We start from the raw sequence: 17,409 nt of genomic DNA, 5'->3' as shown, positions 1-17,409 counted from the left end.
ACATTTTGGAAGGAGTTGTAACCTATATGTAAATTCCCAAAATATTAAAAACTCATTTTATTTATTTAATGGATATTTCTTTTATAATAAGCATTTGATGTAGTCATAATAAATTGAAGTTTTTTAGATGATATCAGAATTTCTACGTTACTGAGAGTATATTTATCAACTATAGTGCAATACAGGCAATTGATGATTTAAAATCTTTGGAAAACCATGCAAGGAATTCAAATATTGTATCATAAAATATTTTATATACAATATATTTTGATAAACTCATCTTGTTTCAACTAGCAATAATCGCATCTCAGATGAAATTCACTGGTTACGATATCGCCATTGCGCCTGCGCAAAGTTTCGCTGATTTCGAAGTAAAGAGTTCTAAGGTTCAAGTCCTATTAAAGGTAGTTACTTTTATACGGATTTGAATACTTGATCGTGGATACCAGTGTTCTTTGGTGGTTGGGTTTCAATTATTCACACACGTCAGGAACCGTAGTCCTGAGACTGTATAAGAGTAATACTTCATTTTACATTTATACATACCATCCTCATTCATCCTCTGATGTATTACCTTACGGTGGTTCCGGAGGCTAAACGTAAAAAGAAGAGTCACCGTGTACTTCTGTTTTACAACTAAATTAAAGCCGGAAAAACATAAAACTAAAATAATAAATCTCGGAACTTAAGTATATGATCACTTATTTACGATAGTATGTACAATAAAAATATGCCTCAAAGCATTCGAAAAGCTGATGAAAAAACAAATGAAATGTGCTTAATGGCTTTACTTTCTTAATATTACAAGCAAATAAATACTGTCAAACATATAATAGTTTAATTGTAGGATAAATATAAGTATGATTTCAATTTCCCCAATTTTTATTAAAAGTGCAGGAAATTTTTTACTGCAATGATTTTAATTTTTGAGGAAAATGAAAATAATAAAGAAGAAAAATAATAAAGTAAGACCGCAGTCTGCTGCTATTGTAGGGATAAGTATTAAGGATATGAAACTAGAAGTGACAGCCCGCTCTATAGCACTTATGATTTGCGACGTCACTGCCTCATGGGAAAACTGATTGGAGTGGACACAACACTCTCACCTGGATACTGGGAGCCGTACAATAAATCCGGAACCCAATTTTAAGTAATTTTAAATTAATAATAATAGTCCTTTTATTCTTCGTTAGTAGTCTGTTGCAGATTTTTAATTTATTTAATTTTTTTTTATAAAAAAATTTTGATTAGATTACTTTTTTCGTATAGTAATACAATCCAGAGTATGAATTTAAATTTACCAGAAAAATTTTTTCGTTTAGTAGATAGTTCGAAGTACAACGTATTAAATTAATAAAATAATTAAATTTACCGTGCATAGTTTTATCTAACCAATCTCTAAGTTATTCATCGTATCTAAATCATTTATTATTACGGGTTATTTCTTCTCATCAACAGTAAGAGTAAAGCAATTTAAATACTTGTATTGATATTTTTGAAATATTTTTAACGTTAAATCTTTTGACCGTTTATAACATCAATTTACTGAAAACCACATAATAAATACACGTTACTATTCAGAATTAAATTTTCATTTCAAAATTAACTTTAAATTTTGTTTAATATTGAATCGAATATAAATCGCATAAGCTTATGAACTAAAAACCTTTTAGTTGGACAAATTTGGAATTTTTACTAGTACAAGGAAGTTTTCTCATTGTAAACAAAAATTAACGATGCATAATAATTAAGTAATAACAAAAAAGTGAAATTATCAGAAGTTATTAATGAAATAAAATTTTATGTAATTTTAATTTTTAAAAATGTGCATTAATTTAATAGGCGTACAAAGAAGTCATGTGGTGTTCACATCAGATGTTTTTAGGGTAAAATTACATGCGTTTTATTAGGTTTCTGCAGAGATTATATTACTTTACTACATAAATAACAAGAAATTATCACTCAAATAATTGACACAAATTTCAAAACATGGTAATTAATAGAAAATCAGAGGTTTTCTAAATTATTTTAATACACCACGAGATATTTAAGTATGGAAACAGGTTTACACTGCATATCGGAGAGGTATTTGGAACCAGAAATAAATGGGGATCTACATAAAAAAAAAATCTACATTATGATGGGTTTTTAATTTTTTCCCCCATTTTGGATCCGCCATATTGAATCAAAATTAAATTTTTTAAGTAGGAAAGTGGAAATATGACATGACTTACGTTTAAAATTTTACAAGAAAAACATTGGTGAGACCCATTTTTTGTCATGGCTTCGTTATCGAGTTATAAGCATTCAAAATTGAAATGACGGAAAAATGCGTTAACAATAAAATGAGGTACAACGCGCTGCATGAACAATTCTATTACATTTTACTTTCATAACGCATACAATTGCGAACTGTAAATAGTGCTCTAATATTGATAATAAACAGTAACTATTAATTAACAACAAATTAAACGGCTATATCAACTTAGAACTGTTAATTTACAACAATCCAATTTGTATTACATAAAAACTATGCGACTTACTAATTCCTCATTTCATCTTTTTACTTCAACATACTTGTAGTGATGAAATTTGATAGCGCTAGTAAAAATTAAGTTGAAGGCCTAGTGGTTTAAATTTATTTTTTAAGGAAAGTTTTATTATTAATTTTCTCCATCATTTAGTTTTAAAGATTTAAATGAATCCTGCAGAGATTGACGAACTGGAAAGAAGAGTAATTGGTGAATATGCTCATATACTACCAGACATGATACAAGTTATAAACGGATATTAGTTGAGCTTAGCAAACTGCTAAGCTGCATTGTTAACATTTACTGTAGAATGGTATGCTTTCAAAATTCATTTCATCAGTAATTTACGATCGAAATTGTATATGCAGCGCGTTTTACCTCATTTTATTAACACGATATTTTCGTCATTCCAATTTTGAATACTACAGAGTCTTTAGTTTTATTTTATGTTCTGTGTTTCTGTTTTACTGTCTACTTGTAGATACGCTATTGATTTACGTGTAAGATCTTCAAAAAAGGCACATTTTGTAGTTTTATATTAAATGTTTTATCAAGAAACAGTATTACTTAAGAAGTTCATTAGGTCTGCATAACTTAGCACTAGTGTACTCTTTATGAAAATATTTTGCAATGAATTTGGTTTTAAAAAATATATATTATTGTGATTAATTATTGTAAAAACATTTATTACTGCGAAAATACATATACAAAAAAAATAGGGTGATTCACATAACTTCAGCGACGCTTTCTGAACTCTTCCTGCTACGGAAACAATTGAAAAAAAAATCATTTATTCGCGACGGCATCAGTAACATACGCAACGAACGCACTTATGCAGAAGTCAATCAACACTCAGTTGAACAGTAGAACGTAATTTCCAACACCCATTTAGCATCAATCTGTGATATGGTCTAGTTTAAGATCATCTAATTGGACCACTCTTCCAGGCCGTCTGAATTCCGAAGTTTACTTGGAATTGCTAAAGAAACAATATTTGCTTCTGCTATTAGATATTCCACTAGAATCGAAATACTTCATGTACTTTTAGCACGATTGTGTTCTTCCCCACTTCTCACGTGCTTATCGAGCAATTTCCAGAGCGATATGAATTGGACGTGGTGGGATGGATAACACCCCTCACCAGGAAGATTGCTTGAAATAACACCGCTCGATTTTTGCGTGTGGAGTAGGATGAAAAAAGTATTTTGTACAAGAGAAACGTTCATACGCGTGAAGAGTTGGTTGCTCGTATTACAGATGCCACTGCACAAACTAAGGAAAATCGTGCAAAATAGCGTGTTAGTAACTGGAAGGCTGTACGCTTTTAGGTGCATACTTCAGTTTTTTGTCTGCAGGCCAAATACACTGAAGTAGTATTACAAAATTTTGGAAATTTACTGTGAACTTTATTAAATATATCAATTACAATCTTATTTTTTAATATTGAACGATAAGTATTAGTAATAAAATCAAATTTCTTCTACTTGTGTATGTTTTTATTAGGAAATATATTACATAAATATCCTCAGAATCATATTTTTTACAAGGTTCAATAATAAATTTAACTCTTATCTGTCATTCAACAAAGTTTTTTATTATAAACGTAAAAAAACGTGTTTTATAACAATAAAGCTTTCTTTATTGCGTCGGATATTATGAAAACTATTGGAAATACAGATCTGAAACCTACTTTATTCAATTTTCCGGTCAATGTCCTGAAGAAACCATCAAAGATAACCCCCTTAATTTGGGTTCCTAGAAATTCAATATGGATTTATTTATTTAATTTTATATGGATTTATATCTTAGGCTAGCTATAACTCGCAACGAAGCGTTTTCGGACCCATGATTACGTGATTTTGTTTTTCATTATTTTTGCTAGTAGAATGAGCTTAGGAACCGCCGGAAACACTACATGAATCACTCTGTATTATATATTGAAGTCTGCGTAACCTAGAGATAATGTCTTTTCCTTTTTCCTGTCTAGCCTCAGGTAATTACCGTTCAAGTATTACTTAAGGGGGTGAATGAGGATATTATTTATGAGTGTAATCTTGTACAGTCTCAGTGTGACCATTCCTGAAATGTGTAGTTAATTGAAACCCTACCACCAATTAACACCGGTATCCACGATCTAGTATTCAATCCGTATAAAAATAATTGACTTTACTAGGTCTTGAACGCTGGAACTCTTGACTTCCAAATCAGCTGAATGGGAAGACGCGTTCACCACTAGATCAACCCGGTGATTGGGTTTAGAGATGTCTGGATAAATAATTTGTTATGTCAAAAAAGCTTATTCTTAATATAATGTAAAATAATTTGTTCTGGAAAACTAAATTTTACTTAGGAATTTAATATGTTATTTAATAATTTAACATAAATTATCTCGAATTGTTTAAACAAATAAATATTTTCTTTTTAGTAAGTGGATGAGAATCTTTTTCTTTGTGATCTTCAGGTCTAAATAAAAAAAAGTACATTTCGATTTATTGAACTTGATATCATGAAAATTAAAATTACTTTTTTACAGTTTAGAAATAATAATTTCTTTTCTGATATTATAAATATAAATCAATTTAAATTTTGTACATTATGATTAACACTAAATAAATCATGAGTAATATTTTAAATTGAACTGGTGGTGTTTTCTTATGGTGTTTTAATTATGGTTTATTGCTGAGATTAGCTAATGGAACGAATAGTAGGAAATGTTATACTCCTATGTGTTTTCAGCCAAGCTCTAAAACTCATTTATCTCGTTTTCACCTTTTCTTTGAGAGTCGAGAGTTCCGCCATATTTCATACGTCATATTAGTGGCACCATGCATCACCTCACCGTATTTACTCCAGCTCTCTTTCTCTTCAGATTTCTCTTGTCTTTGCTTTGATAAAGAAAATATAAGAAAAATACTTTACAATTTAAGTGAATGTTATTCGGTAGATGGAACAAAAATTAATACATTTTTAACTTCATTCTATCTGATAAATACTGCAATATAGAATCCAAATAAAAGTTTAATGATTTTTATGTGAAAATGCGTAAGCTTTTTTATTATTATTATTATATGTTTATTTACATTTTTAATGTTTTTTTATTATTTGCTGTTTAAATGTAATAAATATATTTCTATAAACAATTAACAGAACACAAGCAACTAAATTCCATACTTTTTAAATTTTTAATCAAGAAATTTTTACTTATAGTAAGCAACATAAAAATTTATCAGGTTATCATCTTAAATTCCGTAATAATTTCATTTGCTGCTTTCAGCTTTGTTCATTGCCGTTTTGTTTATAAATTAGTCTATTAATGTAACATGCATTATCTAATGACATACACAATAACATGTAATCAACTGCTTTTAATAACTGTTTTTCTGTAAAGATAACAAACTGTCTAGTTTTATATTTTCCTGTAAGTAAAAAATTAATTTAATAAAAAATATATATATATTTTTTTTTTTCTAGTAATAACACAAACTATATGCATAAATCAGTTTAAGATAATTTATTACGTTAAGGTAATTCATTACGTTAAGATTAATGTTTACTTCACATAAATCAAAAAATAATTCTTTAATTACACTCTGGATTATTGATTTACGGAAACTTTCAGTACATCATATTGTTTTTCGTTCTCCTTTGCTTAGAGTTCTGTCTTATTAATTAAAAATAAATAAAGAGTAATAATGAAAAAACAGTCAAAAATACTGTATCACAGCTTTCACATTTATATCGTATATTCATACAACATAAGAAAACTTCACCGAATCGTATATATATATATATATATATATATATATATATATATATATATATATATATATATATATATATGTGTGTGTTATTTTTTACAGTATTAGAAATCATAAATCGTCATTAAGTTTTGTTTTAATAAAATTTTACTGTATAAGATAATATTTTAAGTGAAATTTATAATTTCAACATTAGTAAAAATATTTATCATTAGTAAAATACTATAGATTGCTCTTAATTCATTTACAAGAAAATATTAGTTTAAATACAATTACAAATTGTATATTTTTACTATTTTTTTTTTTTTTTATAATTATCGTGCATCGACTACTAAGGTCATTATCCCTAGTCAATTTTTAAAAACAAACAATAAATAAAAGATAACATACTATTGATAAGGGGGTTATTGATAAGAGCCCCTAACAGCTTGAAAGGACAGCACATGAAGAAAATATAAAATCACAAAAATCGTACACATACAAACTCTTTTGTGTGTATGACTAATATTTAAAACTTATCGATACATGTTTTATGAAAAACACTTAGTCCTTGATAAAAGCTGCATAACTGGATAGGTTGTAGAAGATCCCATTCTGTACAAAACAGATAAATCAGTAAATTTTCTCTCCGGACATACAAACTTATATCCAGAGGAGATAATTTCTGATATTAAATTTAAATACTGTAGAAGAAGCGTGCTGCATGAAAAAAAGACAGCAGGACTCTAACAGCACATTCTTCGTTTCTTAAAGTTCTTTTATTCCTCCTATTTTAAATTGACGCCGCAGATCTCCTTGCAAGATGCAATCTTCCAGTAAGTCAATGCGTACCGTCACTGGTTCCTGACGCTCCTCACAAACCGGTTGATTGTTGCCAGTTAATATATAATTCGATTTTAGGTTCGTATATCCTATTCGTAGCCTTGTATAACAACTTGTTCTCTCCTATTGATCATAGAAGGACTCATCCACTTGCGAGAAGACTCCATTACGGCGTTGAGGTTGGTTGTTGACCCTCTCCATATTCTCTGCCATTCACGTCTGACACAAGCAGACACGTGACACTTAACATCGCCAACTCTGACGGGAGAGTCGGTCTTCAAGTTCTGTGGAGGCCGGACGTATTTTTTTCAGCTCCTGAAAATTTCTCTCATTTTACCGTGTTCGGTATCTATTATTGAATTTGTGAGTTTATATTTTGATATATTTTGTGTTATTTTTGCTGTTTGTTTGGTCTTTACTGTGTTCTTGTGTTTTTATTTTGACTTATTAATGCTACTTCAGACGTTATCCAGTTTGCACTTTTGGGTCCCTATTTCCGTGAGGTTACCCGTGATTTTCGTTATGTTTGAATTTTTACGTTATTTTGTGTCATTATTTATCTTTGGTGGCTGTTTTTTATTCATTATAACTCTTAAAATTATTTATTTCAAACTCTAGCCTACGGTTGCTCAGACATAATTAATAGTAATATTTAGCTACGGAGTCCTAGTTCACGAAATTAGAATTAATGTTGGCATTGGAAAGACTTTTAATATAATTTATTAATTTTTACAAAAATTAATATATCCGTTGTTTATGCGGAGGGAATTTTTTCTGGAATTTCTTCCCTCCAGCGACGGCTAACTTGTTTACATTTTTAACTTTGTATTTTTGATATAATTATTGTTTGTGGTCTTTTCATAGCGTTTGGCATAATATTTTATTAATATATCTAACCCGAATATAAAGGGACCAAGAAGTGTGGTACTCTGTCACGAAAGCCAAGAACGAGGCATGCTCTTGCACGACAGGCTAAGGCTAGTGGTTCAGACAGAACTCCCGCAATCACACATAAGGGCATGCTTGAGGCCATGGGGTTGAACTCTCAAGAATTTTAGAAGCTTCTCACTCGGGATTCCGGTGTGGCTGAGCCTCAGAACCCTTCCTGTACTGATTCTGAGTAGAAGATCGAGCTGTTGGCTGCCACATATAAACGAGCCTTACACAAAATCTCGCGCTACTGATAAGGACTCATGCTGTGATGCTAACCGGGTGGGGCTGTCCACCTTACCGGTCAAAATGAGTTTTCCAACCATTAAAACACGGAAAGGCATGACTGGCACAACAGCTGACTGTAGGATGCAGCTTGAGAAAGACGGTCTGTATTTATTAGACACGATTGAAGATGTTCTTTCGACATTCACAGATGATTAGTTTATTGCCAAGAATTTGGGTAGAATCATCAGAAATATGCGGCATTTAACACAAGACTTTGTTGACCTTAGTTTGGAACTGACTTATGATACTAGTAACGGATGCGATAAGGAGACCCAGATGTCTAAGATTACCAATGACGCTATTGAACGAGTTCTTGAGTCTGAAGACATTGAATATCTGGCTGAGATTGCCGGGTATCACTAGAATAAGGACTCGTACTAGAAGGTGGATATCAGGAGAGACCTGCCCGAAAAGGATGTGGAGAGATGTCATGTCTTCCTCCTTAACGGGTCACTGGCTAAGGGAAGCACCTATGCGTCGATGGTTGTAGTCGTGCTCCCGGGGTGTGCCGGAGATTGAACTTCAGTACTCCCATTCCTAGCGGCACTGTGCTCAGAGATTTTCAGAGCACTGACATCTTTTATGACAAGGATGCAGACTTAGATACCTCGAAGGTATATGTTATTGTTGTTCACAATAAAAAATATAAACATAATTAGGCACATATTTGCAGTCCTCTTGAAGTTCCAGCGAGCGGTGGGTGATAAGCTTGTGTTTTTTGCGCCTAACAATATGGCTAGAGATCGTTTCCTGGAAGTCTAGGAATACTGGTCTAGTAGAGAGGTGGTACCACTGACTGCTCTATTGTTATACATGGTTGAGGTTTCTGCGCCCAAGGTGGACATATCCTGGGGCCGAAAGACGGCTGTTATTACTGTCCGTCGAGATGGTACCAGCTACGCATACCTCCACAAACAGGTCAAAGGAGGGACATGGCTTCCATCAGCAGGGGGTCGTTCCGAGTCCTTGAAAATTAGAGTTCGAGATGTTGACTCGAAACACGAGAATGTGAAGAAGAGATTGGAGGAAACTCTTCAAGGAGCCAAGGTAACAGACCAGTGTGGGAACTTCAGATTGCAGTTTATTTGAGTCAAGGACTTGGACCATGACACAACCCTGGAGGAGATGGAACAGGTCTTTTGGGGAGAGGTGAGTGATGGTGTCTTCAAGCGAATGTTTCCTCTGAGGCCACTTATGACAACACGTTACTAGTCACTGTCCGACCACGCAAAAAGTTAAAAATGACTTGCTAACAACTCTTGTGTGCAGATTGGGTGACACTCTAATAGGGTGAAGCTAATGAGGAGTAGAATAAATGCTATCGTTGATGGCGTCATAGCCACATAAATAAGACTTGTCGCGGCCAAGATAGATCAACGCTTTGTTTCAACTGTGAGGGTGCTGGTCATAAGCTGTGTGCTGCACGGAAACTCGGAGATACCTTGACTGTCTGCCCTGAGCTGCTCGAAATTCTTCGACCAATGTGTCGCCTCTCACTTCCCGGGTGGATGTCCCTACATTCATCTTGGAGACCTCACTACCTGAAACTGTGATGGACGGAACAATTTCCGCCCTCCTCTTCATCATGGGCTTAACTATCATCTAGTCCTTTATCATCGCCCCAGAGTTATCCTAGCATCACTACCCTGAAACTCATTGTTCGCTGTCTTCCTCCTACCTTAGAATTTGGGTAAGCCTACAAGCACAACGACTACTAACAACGAGCTACGGGTAGATGGTACCTTCTATATTTTCCCGTTTCTCTATGTATCTCATAGCCGCTTCTGTGTCGGTTTTTGTGAACTACAGATCACGGACCTCCTTCTGAAAAGAACGCAAGCAGGACTAGGGAGTATTCCCTTGCTTAAACAGGGACTTAGGACCATAAGTCACTTCCATTTTTTCGCCGCGGTGAAGCGGATATACGTCGCAGTAATCTATGCCTTAAACCTCCGTGTCCTAGGAGCAAAATGAGTCTACTAAAGGTGGTACACTGTAGTCGAAGTTTGAAACCCAGGAACGCTCAAAACTAGTGGAAGGACACGACTTCATATCCACGTAGATTGAAATCATCTTCTGGCTTATAGTGTGTTTCTTGAAGTCACAGATATGCAGGGTTGTCCTCATTTATAAGTACTCGAAGCAAAGACAAATGTGCGATACAACCTTTAATATTCCATTGTATTCTCCTTTTTTTTGCAGGCGTGGTTTACCTTTCGGTCATCCTTTCTTCTTTTTTGTAACTGTAGTAAAACTTTGGTCAGTTTATGACCCCACAGAACCGCAGTCATTCTCCTTATCTGAGATTATTGGAGTCTCAGGGTTTGGCAGAGTTGCGCCCCGTGTAAGACTGGGATTGGCTGGTTTCGGCAATCCGGTCGAGGATGTATGAACTATCAGTGTCAAGGGGGGGGGGGGAGTCCCATCGTCACGCCTTGTGTCATTTCCATTCTCTCTAAAACCACTTGAACAGAGGTATCATTTTTCTGCGTCCTCTGTTCTTTTGGTGTGTGATCCTCTTGATAGAGAACTTGGTGTCCCAAAGGACACTTGATTTTTGACAAACTTAATTTTCCTGTATTATCAGACTTGGAGTACCGTTTATCGTTACGCTTAATCTCAATAATCCCTTTTATTTGCGACATCAAAGTTTTGGTTAAATTTGCATTGACGTTTGACTGTTGTGTACTAGTCGGCAGCACTTGTATAACTGTAGAATTTTTTTTTATATATTTGTCTAAAACTACAGTTAGATCTGGTGTCAATTGATTTATTAAACTTTCTGTTACCTGTGGGGAAGATGTATATGTATTAGGCACAGCTGTCTGCGCAAAGGATTTCTTTCCCGGTGTTTCAGCGTTAACTATCTAACTATGAGAAATAATAATTTGGAAGATAATCGTAATTTAAGGGACATTTTAATTAATCACAATGAATTATGATCGCTCTCAATCCTACAGAATTGTGGAAGTGTGGTTTTACTTATTTTTTCTTATGCAGTTATATATAGTTTTGGTTATCTATTGAAAGGCATTTAAAAAGTAATTAAAACTCATGATAAATAAATTTAATTATTGTCAACTATAATGAAATAGCTATTCATGAACGAATAATAACTGCTTTAATTAAAATGAGTAATACTACATGTTTTATTGAATCACTGACGTACTTTGCAAAAGTTTTCTCAGCAAGTTGAACATAAAAAACTTCAGTACGCATGCAATCATAATAAAAAAAAAATTTTTTACCGATTATGTCATGTGATCTATTTTTTCTTCTTAGTCGCAATTCTCTAGTTACTGTTATAAATATATGTAATTTTTTGTTTACGTACTTTTTCACCCTATTAAAGTTTGTTTATTAGTGTTATTTAAAAATGTAATTAACTGGCTAAACCAAATACAAAATTTTAAATTAACTTAAAATCAAAGTAAAATATAATTAAATATAATTATATTACTATTATATACTATTACTATTATACTACTATATACTATTACTATTATACTATTACTATTATATTTACTATTATATAATTTCTATGAGCCAAATTTTAGTGAAATAAGTTCTTCCTTAAGCAACAAATAAGGACGATGTAAAATTACCAAACAGGAATATTTCAATTCGTGCTTTGTTTATGATAAAACCAATTATTTAACTTAATTTTTAATAGATATTCCATTCATATTTAGAAATATTGACCTGGTTAAAACGTATTAACACCTGCATTTTATTCATAACTTTTAATGTTTACTGTACATTGCTCAAGTAGGAAAGTTTTTTTAAAGTAATCTGACCTATTTATTGAAAAGGAATGAATAATTTAAAGGAAACCCTATTGGCCTTATTTCAATAGCTACGCTCACAAAACAAGCTGTTGACTACCCTATAATTTGTTTTCCCAGTATGAAGAGCCAAGGACGCTTATTTATAGATACATAATTACTTAAACTTATACAAAAGATTATCGTATACAAATGTATTTAAACAACAAAACATTTCAGTTTCTCTATGGTCATTTAATAACCGATTTACGCCTCCGTATTTTGTAAACAAGTATTAACATGGATCGACACATAATGGATTTCTTCAAATTTGTACTAGCCAGTGGATGCCCATGCATTACTAACTAATCTTATAAAAAATTTACTATTATTATATTTATGTTAATTTTTTTTTTAATATATAGAACAGAGCCGCTCGCAGATTAAAACTGCGAAGGGACCATAAGCTAAGGTCAGATGGATCATAAGCTAGAAACGGCAGCTAGACAGCCGAACTGTTTGCTACTTCCAAGCGTAAGGTCTTACAGTCACTTGACATCCGTGGTCCTGGTGAAGAGGAAGTTCTGGACTACTTACTCAGCCTAATTCCTGTGTGTGTTTCGATTAAGCCCTTCTCAACAATGGAGGTAATGTAGGTAAGAAGGAGCGGAATTCCAAGAAGGCTTCTGGCTTCGACGATTACCAATAAAATGCTTGTTATCCTTCCATCAAAGGCCGTGCTTTATTCGACTCAACTTTTCACTGGAATCCTTCGTACAACGTGGTACACTTCGGAATGGAACATATCACAAATAGTGGTGATTCCTAAACCGGTAAATCAGTGCACGATGTGTCTTCGTACAGGCCCATTAACCTGTTACCTATTACGTCTAAGGTATTCGAGAGGCAATTTCTTCAGATTTCGGCCTGTTGAGCAGGGACAAGTCACTCAGGGCCATTATTTTGCCTTCCGCGATGGTTGCTCTACCATTGAACAGACACACAGGGTTATTCGTGTTGTTACCAATTGCTTGGAAGAAACAAGTATTGCTCGGTTGCCTTTGTAGATGTCCAGCAGACATTCGATAGGGTATGGCTGCCAGATATAATTCACAAAGTAAACACGAGCCTACATCAACCAATCTTTTTATCATTGCGTAGCTACTTCGATGAATATTTTTCAAATATTAAATATAAAGAGGAATTTTTTGACTTCTGAAACTAACTCGATGTTTCACAGTCTCAGTGCTGCGTTCTTTTCTCTATTCTATCTTTATTGAGGGCCTTCCAGTTACGGAAGGCCACGTAACGGAATATCACTATGGCTAAGTTTGCTTATGAAAGAGCGATCCTGGCTCTTGACAATGATCCAACCTAAGCCTCGGCTAAGTTGTAATCAGGGTTGGACCTACTAACCGCGTGATTGACCAAATGAAAAAAACAAAATTTTAGTGAAAACGATTCATATAACATTTGCAACTGTACAGGTATCTGCCGAATGATCCACCTAAATGGATATTTCGTTCCTCGTGGTGTTAGTGTGAGGTACTTAGTTATTGAATTGGATCATCGTCTTACAAAAAAAAATTCATTTGAAGAGAAAATAGAAACAATGGACATCAAATTAATTTAAAGAAGCTATACTGATTACTAGGCAGGAAATCTCAGTTATCATTATCTAACATTCTGTATTACAAACACATTTTGGTAATAAAAGAATTTTAAGCGTAAAAATTATAACACTTAAGCAATGAACAGAATTGTCGGGTACTGATTCTGCAGGCCAAGGTGTATAAATTAAATCAAGATTTTGCAAGCCCGAGTCTAGTGCAGGGTACGGTATAACGCAAGAACAGTAAGCGTGTAGTAACAACTACTGAAGAATGGTCACGAGTGTTCCGTTTCGGAAAGTTGTTGAAAACAATAATCTCTTCGGTGAGTTATTTGTCAATAGTAGTGAAAGTGACAGTACTCTATTTCATCAAAGTGTAGGGTAGGTTTTGTAAAAAGTGCAGAAATAACCCTTGTAGAAAGTGAATTATGCGAAATTTAGATTTTTATATAATCTTTTTATTAATGAAATATTGGTTTCTATAAGTCATGGAAAATTTTTTAGTAAATCAAATTGTTTCATGGTATATACAATTTGTCAATAAATCAGTTGTTTTTTATTTAAATTACTATTTTGTATGTTATATATACGTATTATTATTACTTATTCTATTTTATATATTTCAGAGTAATAAATTGTGTTTATAAGAAATATTTTCGTTTGTTAGTCTTCAAATATCAAATGGTGAACACGGGAAAATATAATTTGGGACAAAAAAAAATTAGACAGACCATAACAATTAAAGTTTCTTATTTATTAATAATGAAAAATGTATTCTGTAAATAAATTTACAGATTAATTATTATTATAATTAATAATAAAAAAAATCATTAAAAAATATATTATTAAATTAATATATCTATGAATAAATAAAACATTATGTCCTGACTGAATAATCAACGGTCAGTAGAAATTACTTAAGGTAAAATGAAGAAAATCTTTATACAAGTTTTTTTTACGGTGTACGTGTATGTGCACACTAATAACATAGTTTTGGAGATTTTGTCTCTGTAAAAATGAAGTTATCATCTTGATTTAAGGTGCATAGATATATAAAGTTCATGTCCCGCACGTCTGGGAATTCTCGGTGTTCAGGCATCGACTAGTATCTCATCCTTCAATCATCGCCTTCCTGAGCCGCAGCCACAATGATCAGGATCAACCTCAAGTAAGACTTTCTTATTCATACACAGACGCATCAACTCAGTAGACAACAACTGTAGTTCAGTTCTACCTATCTTTAAAATATTTGAATAATTAAATAAATAATATTAACTTTGTAACAAATATAGTGAGGGAAAAGGGAATCTTCAAAAGAAAAGGGGAATTCCAAGGTTGCAGGTACCACATGTCCAAAATTCTGCAAGCTTATTGGTTTCCAACATCAAATATGGCGGTAGGGCGGAGCTAGTAATGGGAAGAAAAGAGGCGGAGCTAAATTATTGCAATCTTATTGGCTCCTGGCGGCAGGGAGGGAAACACGTACCTAAATACTGCAATCCTATTGGCTCTTAACGAATAAGTATTATTTCCGAATTACTTTCATCACTCATTTTATGTAATATTTCCATTTTTATTTCACATAAATCAACAATTTTGTTCCTTCACCTTGCATTAACTCACGATTAAAATGATTCTTCTGCTATATTGCTCGTAGTAATACATTTTGTGATATTTTTTATGCACTATTTTCCTGTAATTCCTTTATTTGGTAATTATTTTTTATTTATTCTGTTAATCCCAGACCAAAAATTTAATTCATCTTTCTAATTCCTGATTACTAATTTCTAATAACACAAGTTTTAAACTACCGTTTTCTTGTTTTTAATTATCCCCTGCAAAGTTATAATTTAGGTGTCTAAGATTTTATTTCCCAATCAGAAAATATCATAAATCTTAAATTTTATGATGACCTTTATTTTTTTATTTTTCACCTTTTCCACAGGCTGGATCCGCATGAAGCATAAGCACGGGCCGGGGGAGTGTCCTTTACTTTAACGAGGTTAGCTGTCTACCAGCTCTAAATCTGGTATAACAGCCAGGCCCGTCGGTAGGACCTTGACTTCCTTGCATGCTTCTAGCTGATGAAAACAAATATGAGCTCTATTGGAGTAGTCTTTGTGAATCTATCGTGGGAGAGGATATTTTACCACTGGAATATTTTACCCGAGAGGATGCCAACATTAGCATTTAATGAAAAAGAAAATAATATAAAAAAGATTTCCTTACAAAATACAAATGAGATTTTCCATTATTTTTAGCCAAGGAGTACTCAAAACCTGATTATACAAATTTTATGATTGTTATTTTGACCATATCGACTACTCATCTTTTGACTTTCTTAGCAAATATTGAAAGGGTTGTTGCCTCTTTCAGGAATATTTTTTTAGGTTTTGTTGTCTCCTTACTTAGCCTAAGGTAAACCTTCAACTAAAGAACCTTAGTCTGAGTTATTGTTGATTTTAAAGATGCGTAATTACAGTCTGTTCGGTTATATGCTTTCTCAACAGTGAAGCTTATTTTGGCTTGTTTACAGAAGGTCAACATCTTTGGCACAGTTTCTTATCACCAGGTTTTTCGAGTATTTTAGGTACAGTGCACATTTTGCGTTTTGTTTATGTGATCCCGTGATTGCGTCTTGTTGCTTGCAACTGCTTCCCAATCCATTGGAAATTGTAGTAAACCTAAGATAATTTTCTCTTGCCTTATGTTTTGATCTAAAAATTCTAGGATAAGTACCTTTCATTGTGCAGCTTAGAAGCTTTTTTTCTGTCTGACTACTTTTATTTCAGAAATTTTCATTAGAAGAATTCCAATTTCTTACTTTTTGTTTGGTTTTAGTTACCACTTTGTCTTTCTACCGAGACGTTCCTATACAATTATTTAAATACAGCACATTTTTTAATATACTTCAAATTAAGATAATTGTTTATTCTTTTTTAATTATATGTGTACCCCCAACCACAATTGTCGGTTGAGAATTAATGATTTTCATAGTATATGTGAAATGTAGTCCATCAGAATTCAATGCCAGAATCATCCGGATAAAAACGCAAACAATACGCTACTCCTTTTTGATATTATAACCACTTATTTATATTATAAAATTTACATAAATTAAATATCTTAAAATATAATAATACGACGGTAAGTCAATTATTATCCGCAATGTAATTATAAATTTTATTGCAATATATATAGAAAACTTACATGCACCTCATTTTTCAAGATAGTCCCCTTGCATTTCAACGCACTTGGTCCATCCTTGCACAAGCTTCCTGATGCCCTCATAAAAGAAAGTTTTCGGTTGAGCTGCGAGCCTGGAATGCACCGCTTCTTTCATTGTTTTGTCCGAGATAAATCGACGGCCCCTTAATGCCTCTGAGTGGACTAAACAAATGGTAGTCAGAAGGGGCAAGATCAGGACTATACTGAGGATGAGCCAGTACTTCAGATTTGAGTTTCTAAAGTGTTTCAGCAGTGTGGGCAGCAGTACGTGGACGGGCATTGTCGTGCAACAACATAACACATATCGACAGCAGTCCTCGGCGTTTGCTTCGGATTGCAGGCTTCAGCTTGGCAGTGAGCAGCTCACATTAACGCGCCCTGTTATTGTCGTGCCCCTTTCCTCATAATGTTCCAGTAGTGGGCCTTGTGAGTCCCAAAAACCCATAAGAATCTGTTTTCCTGTGGATGGTTGGGTC

The 17,409-nt window shown here is 33.2% G+C and overlaps 1 non-coding gene across 1 annotated transcript; it reads right to left on the bottom strand.

Moving 5' to 3' along the window:
* Nucleotides 1-214: 214 nt before the first annotated feature.
* LOC142318590 (U4 spliceosomal RNA) lies at nucleotides 215-357 on the bottom strand. Its single transcript, XR_012754969.1, has one exon. It is a non-coding gene; the product is annotated as a U4 spliceosomal RNA (small nuclear RNA).
* Between the last annotated feature and the right edge of the window lie 17,052 nt (nucleotides 358-17,409).

This window comes from Lycorma delicatula, chromosome 1 (assembly GCF_047948215.1).
Source record: "Lycorma delicatula isolate Av1 chromosome 1, ASM4794821v1, whole genome shotgun sequence".
In the NCBI taxonomy this organism is placed as follows: domain Eukaryota; kingdom Metazoa; phylum Arthropoda; class Insecta; order Hemiptera; family Fulgoridae; genus Lycorma; species Lycorma delicatula.
The sequence above is the reverse complement of the archived record's forward strand: the minus strand, read 5'-3'. Positions and strand labels throughout refer to the sequence as shown.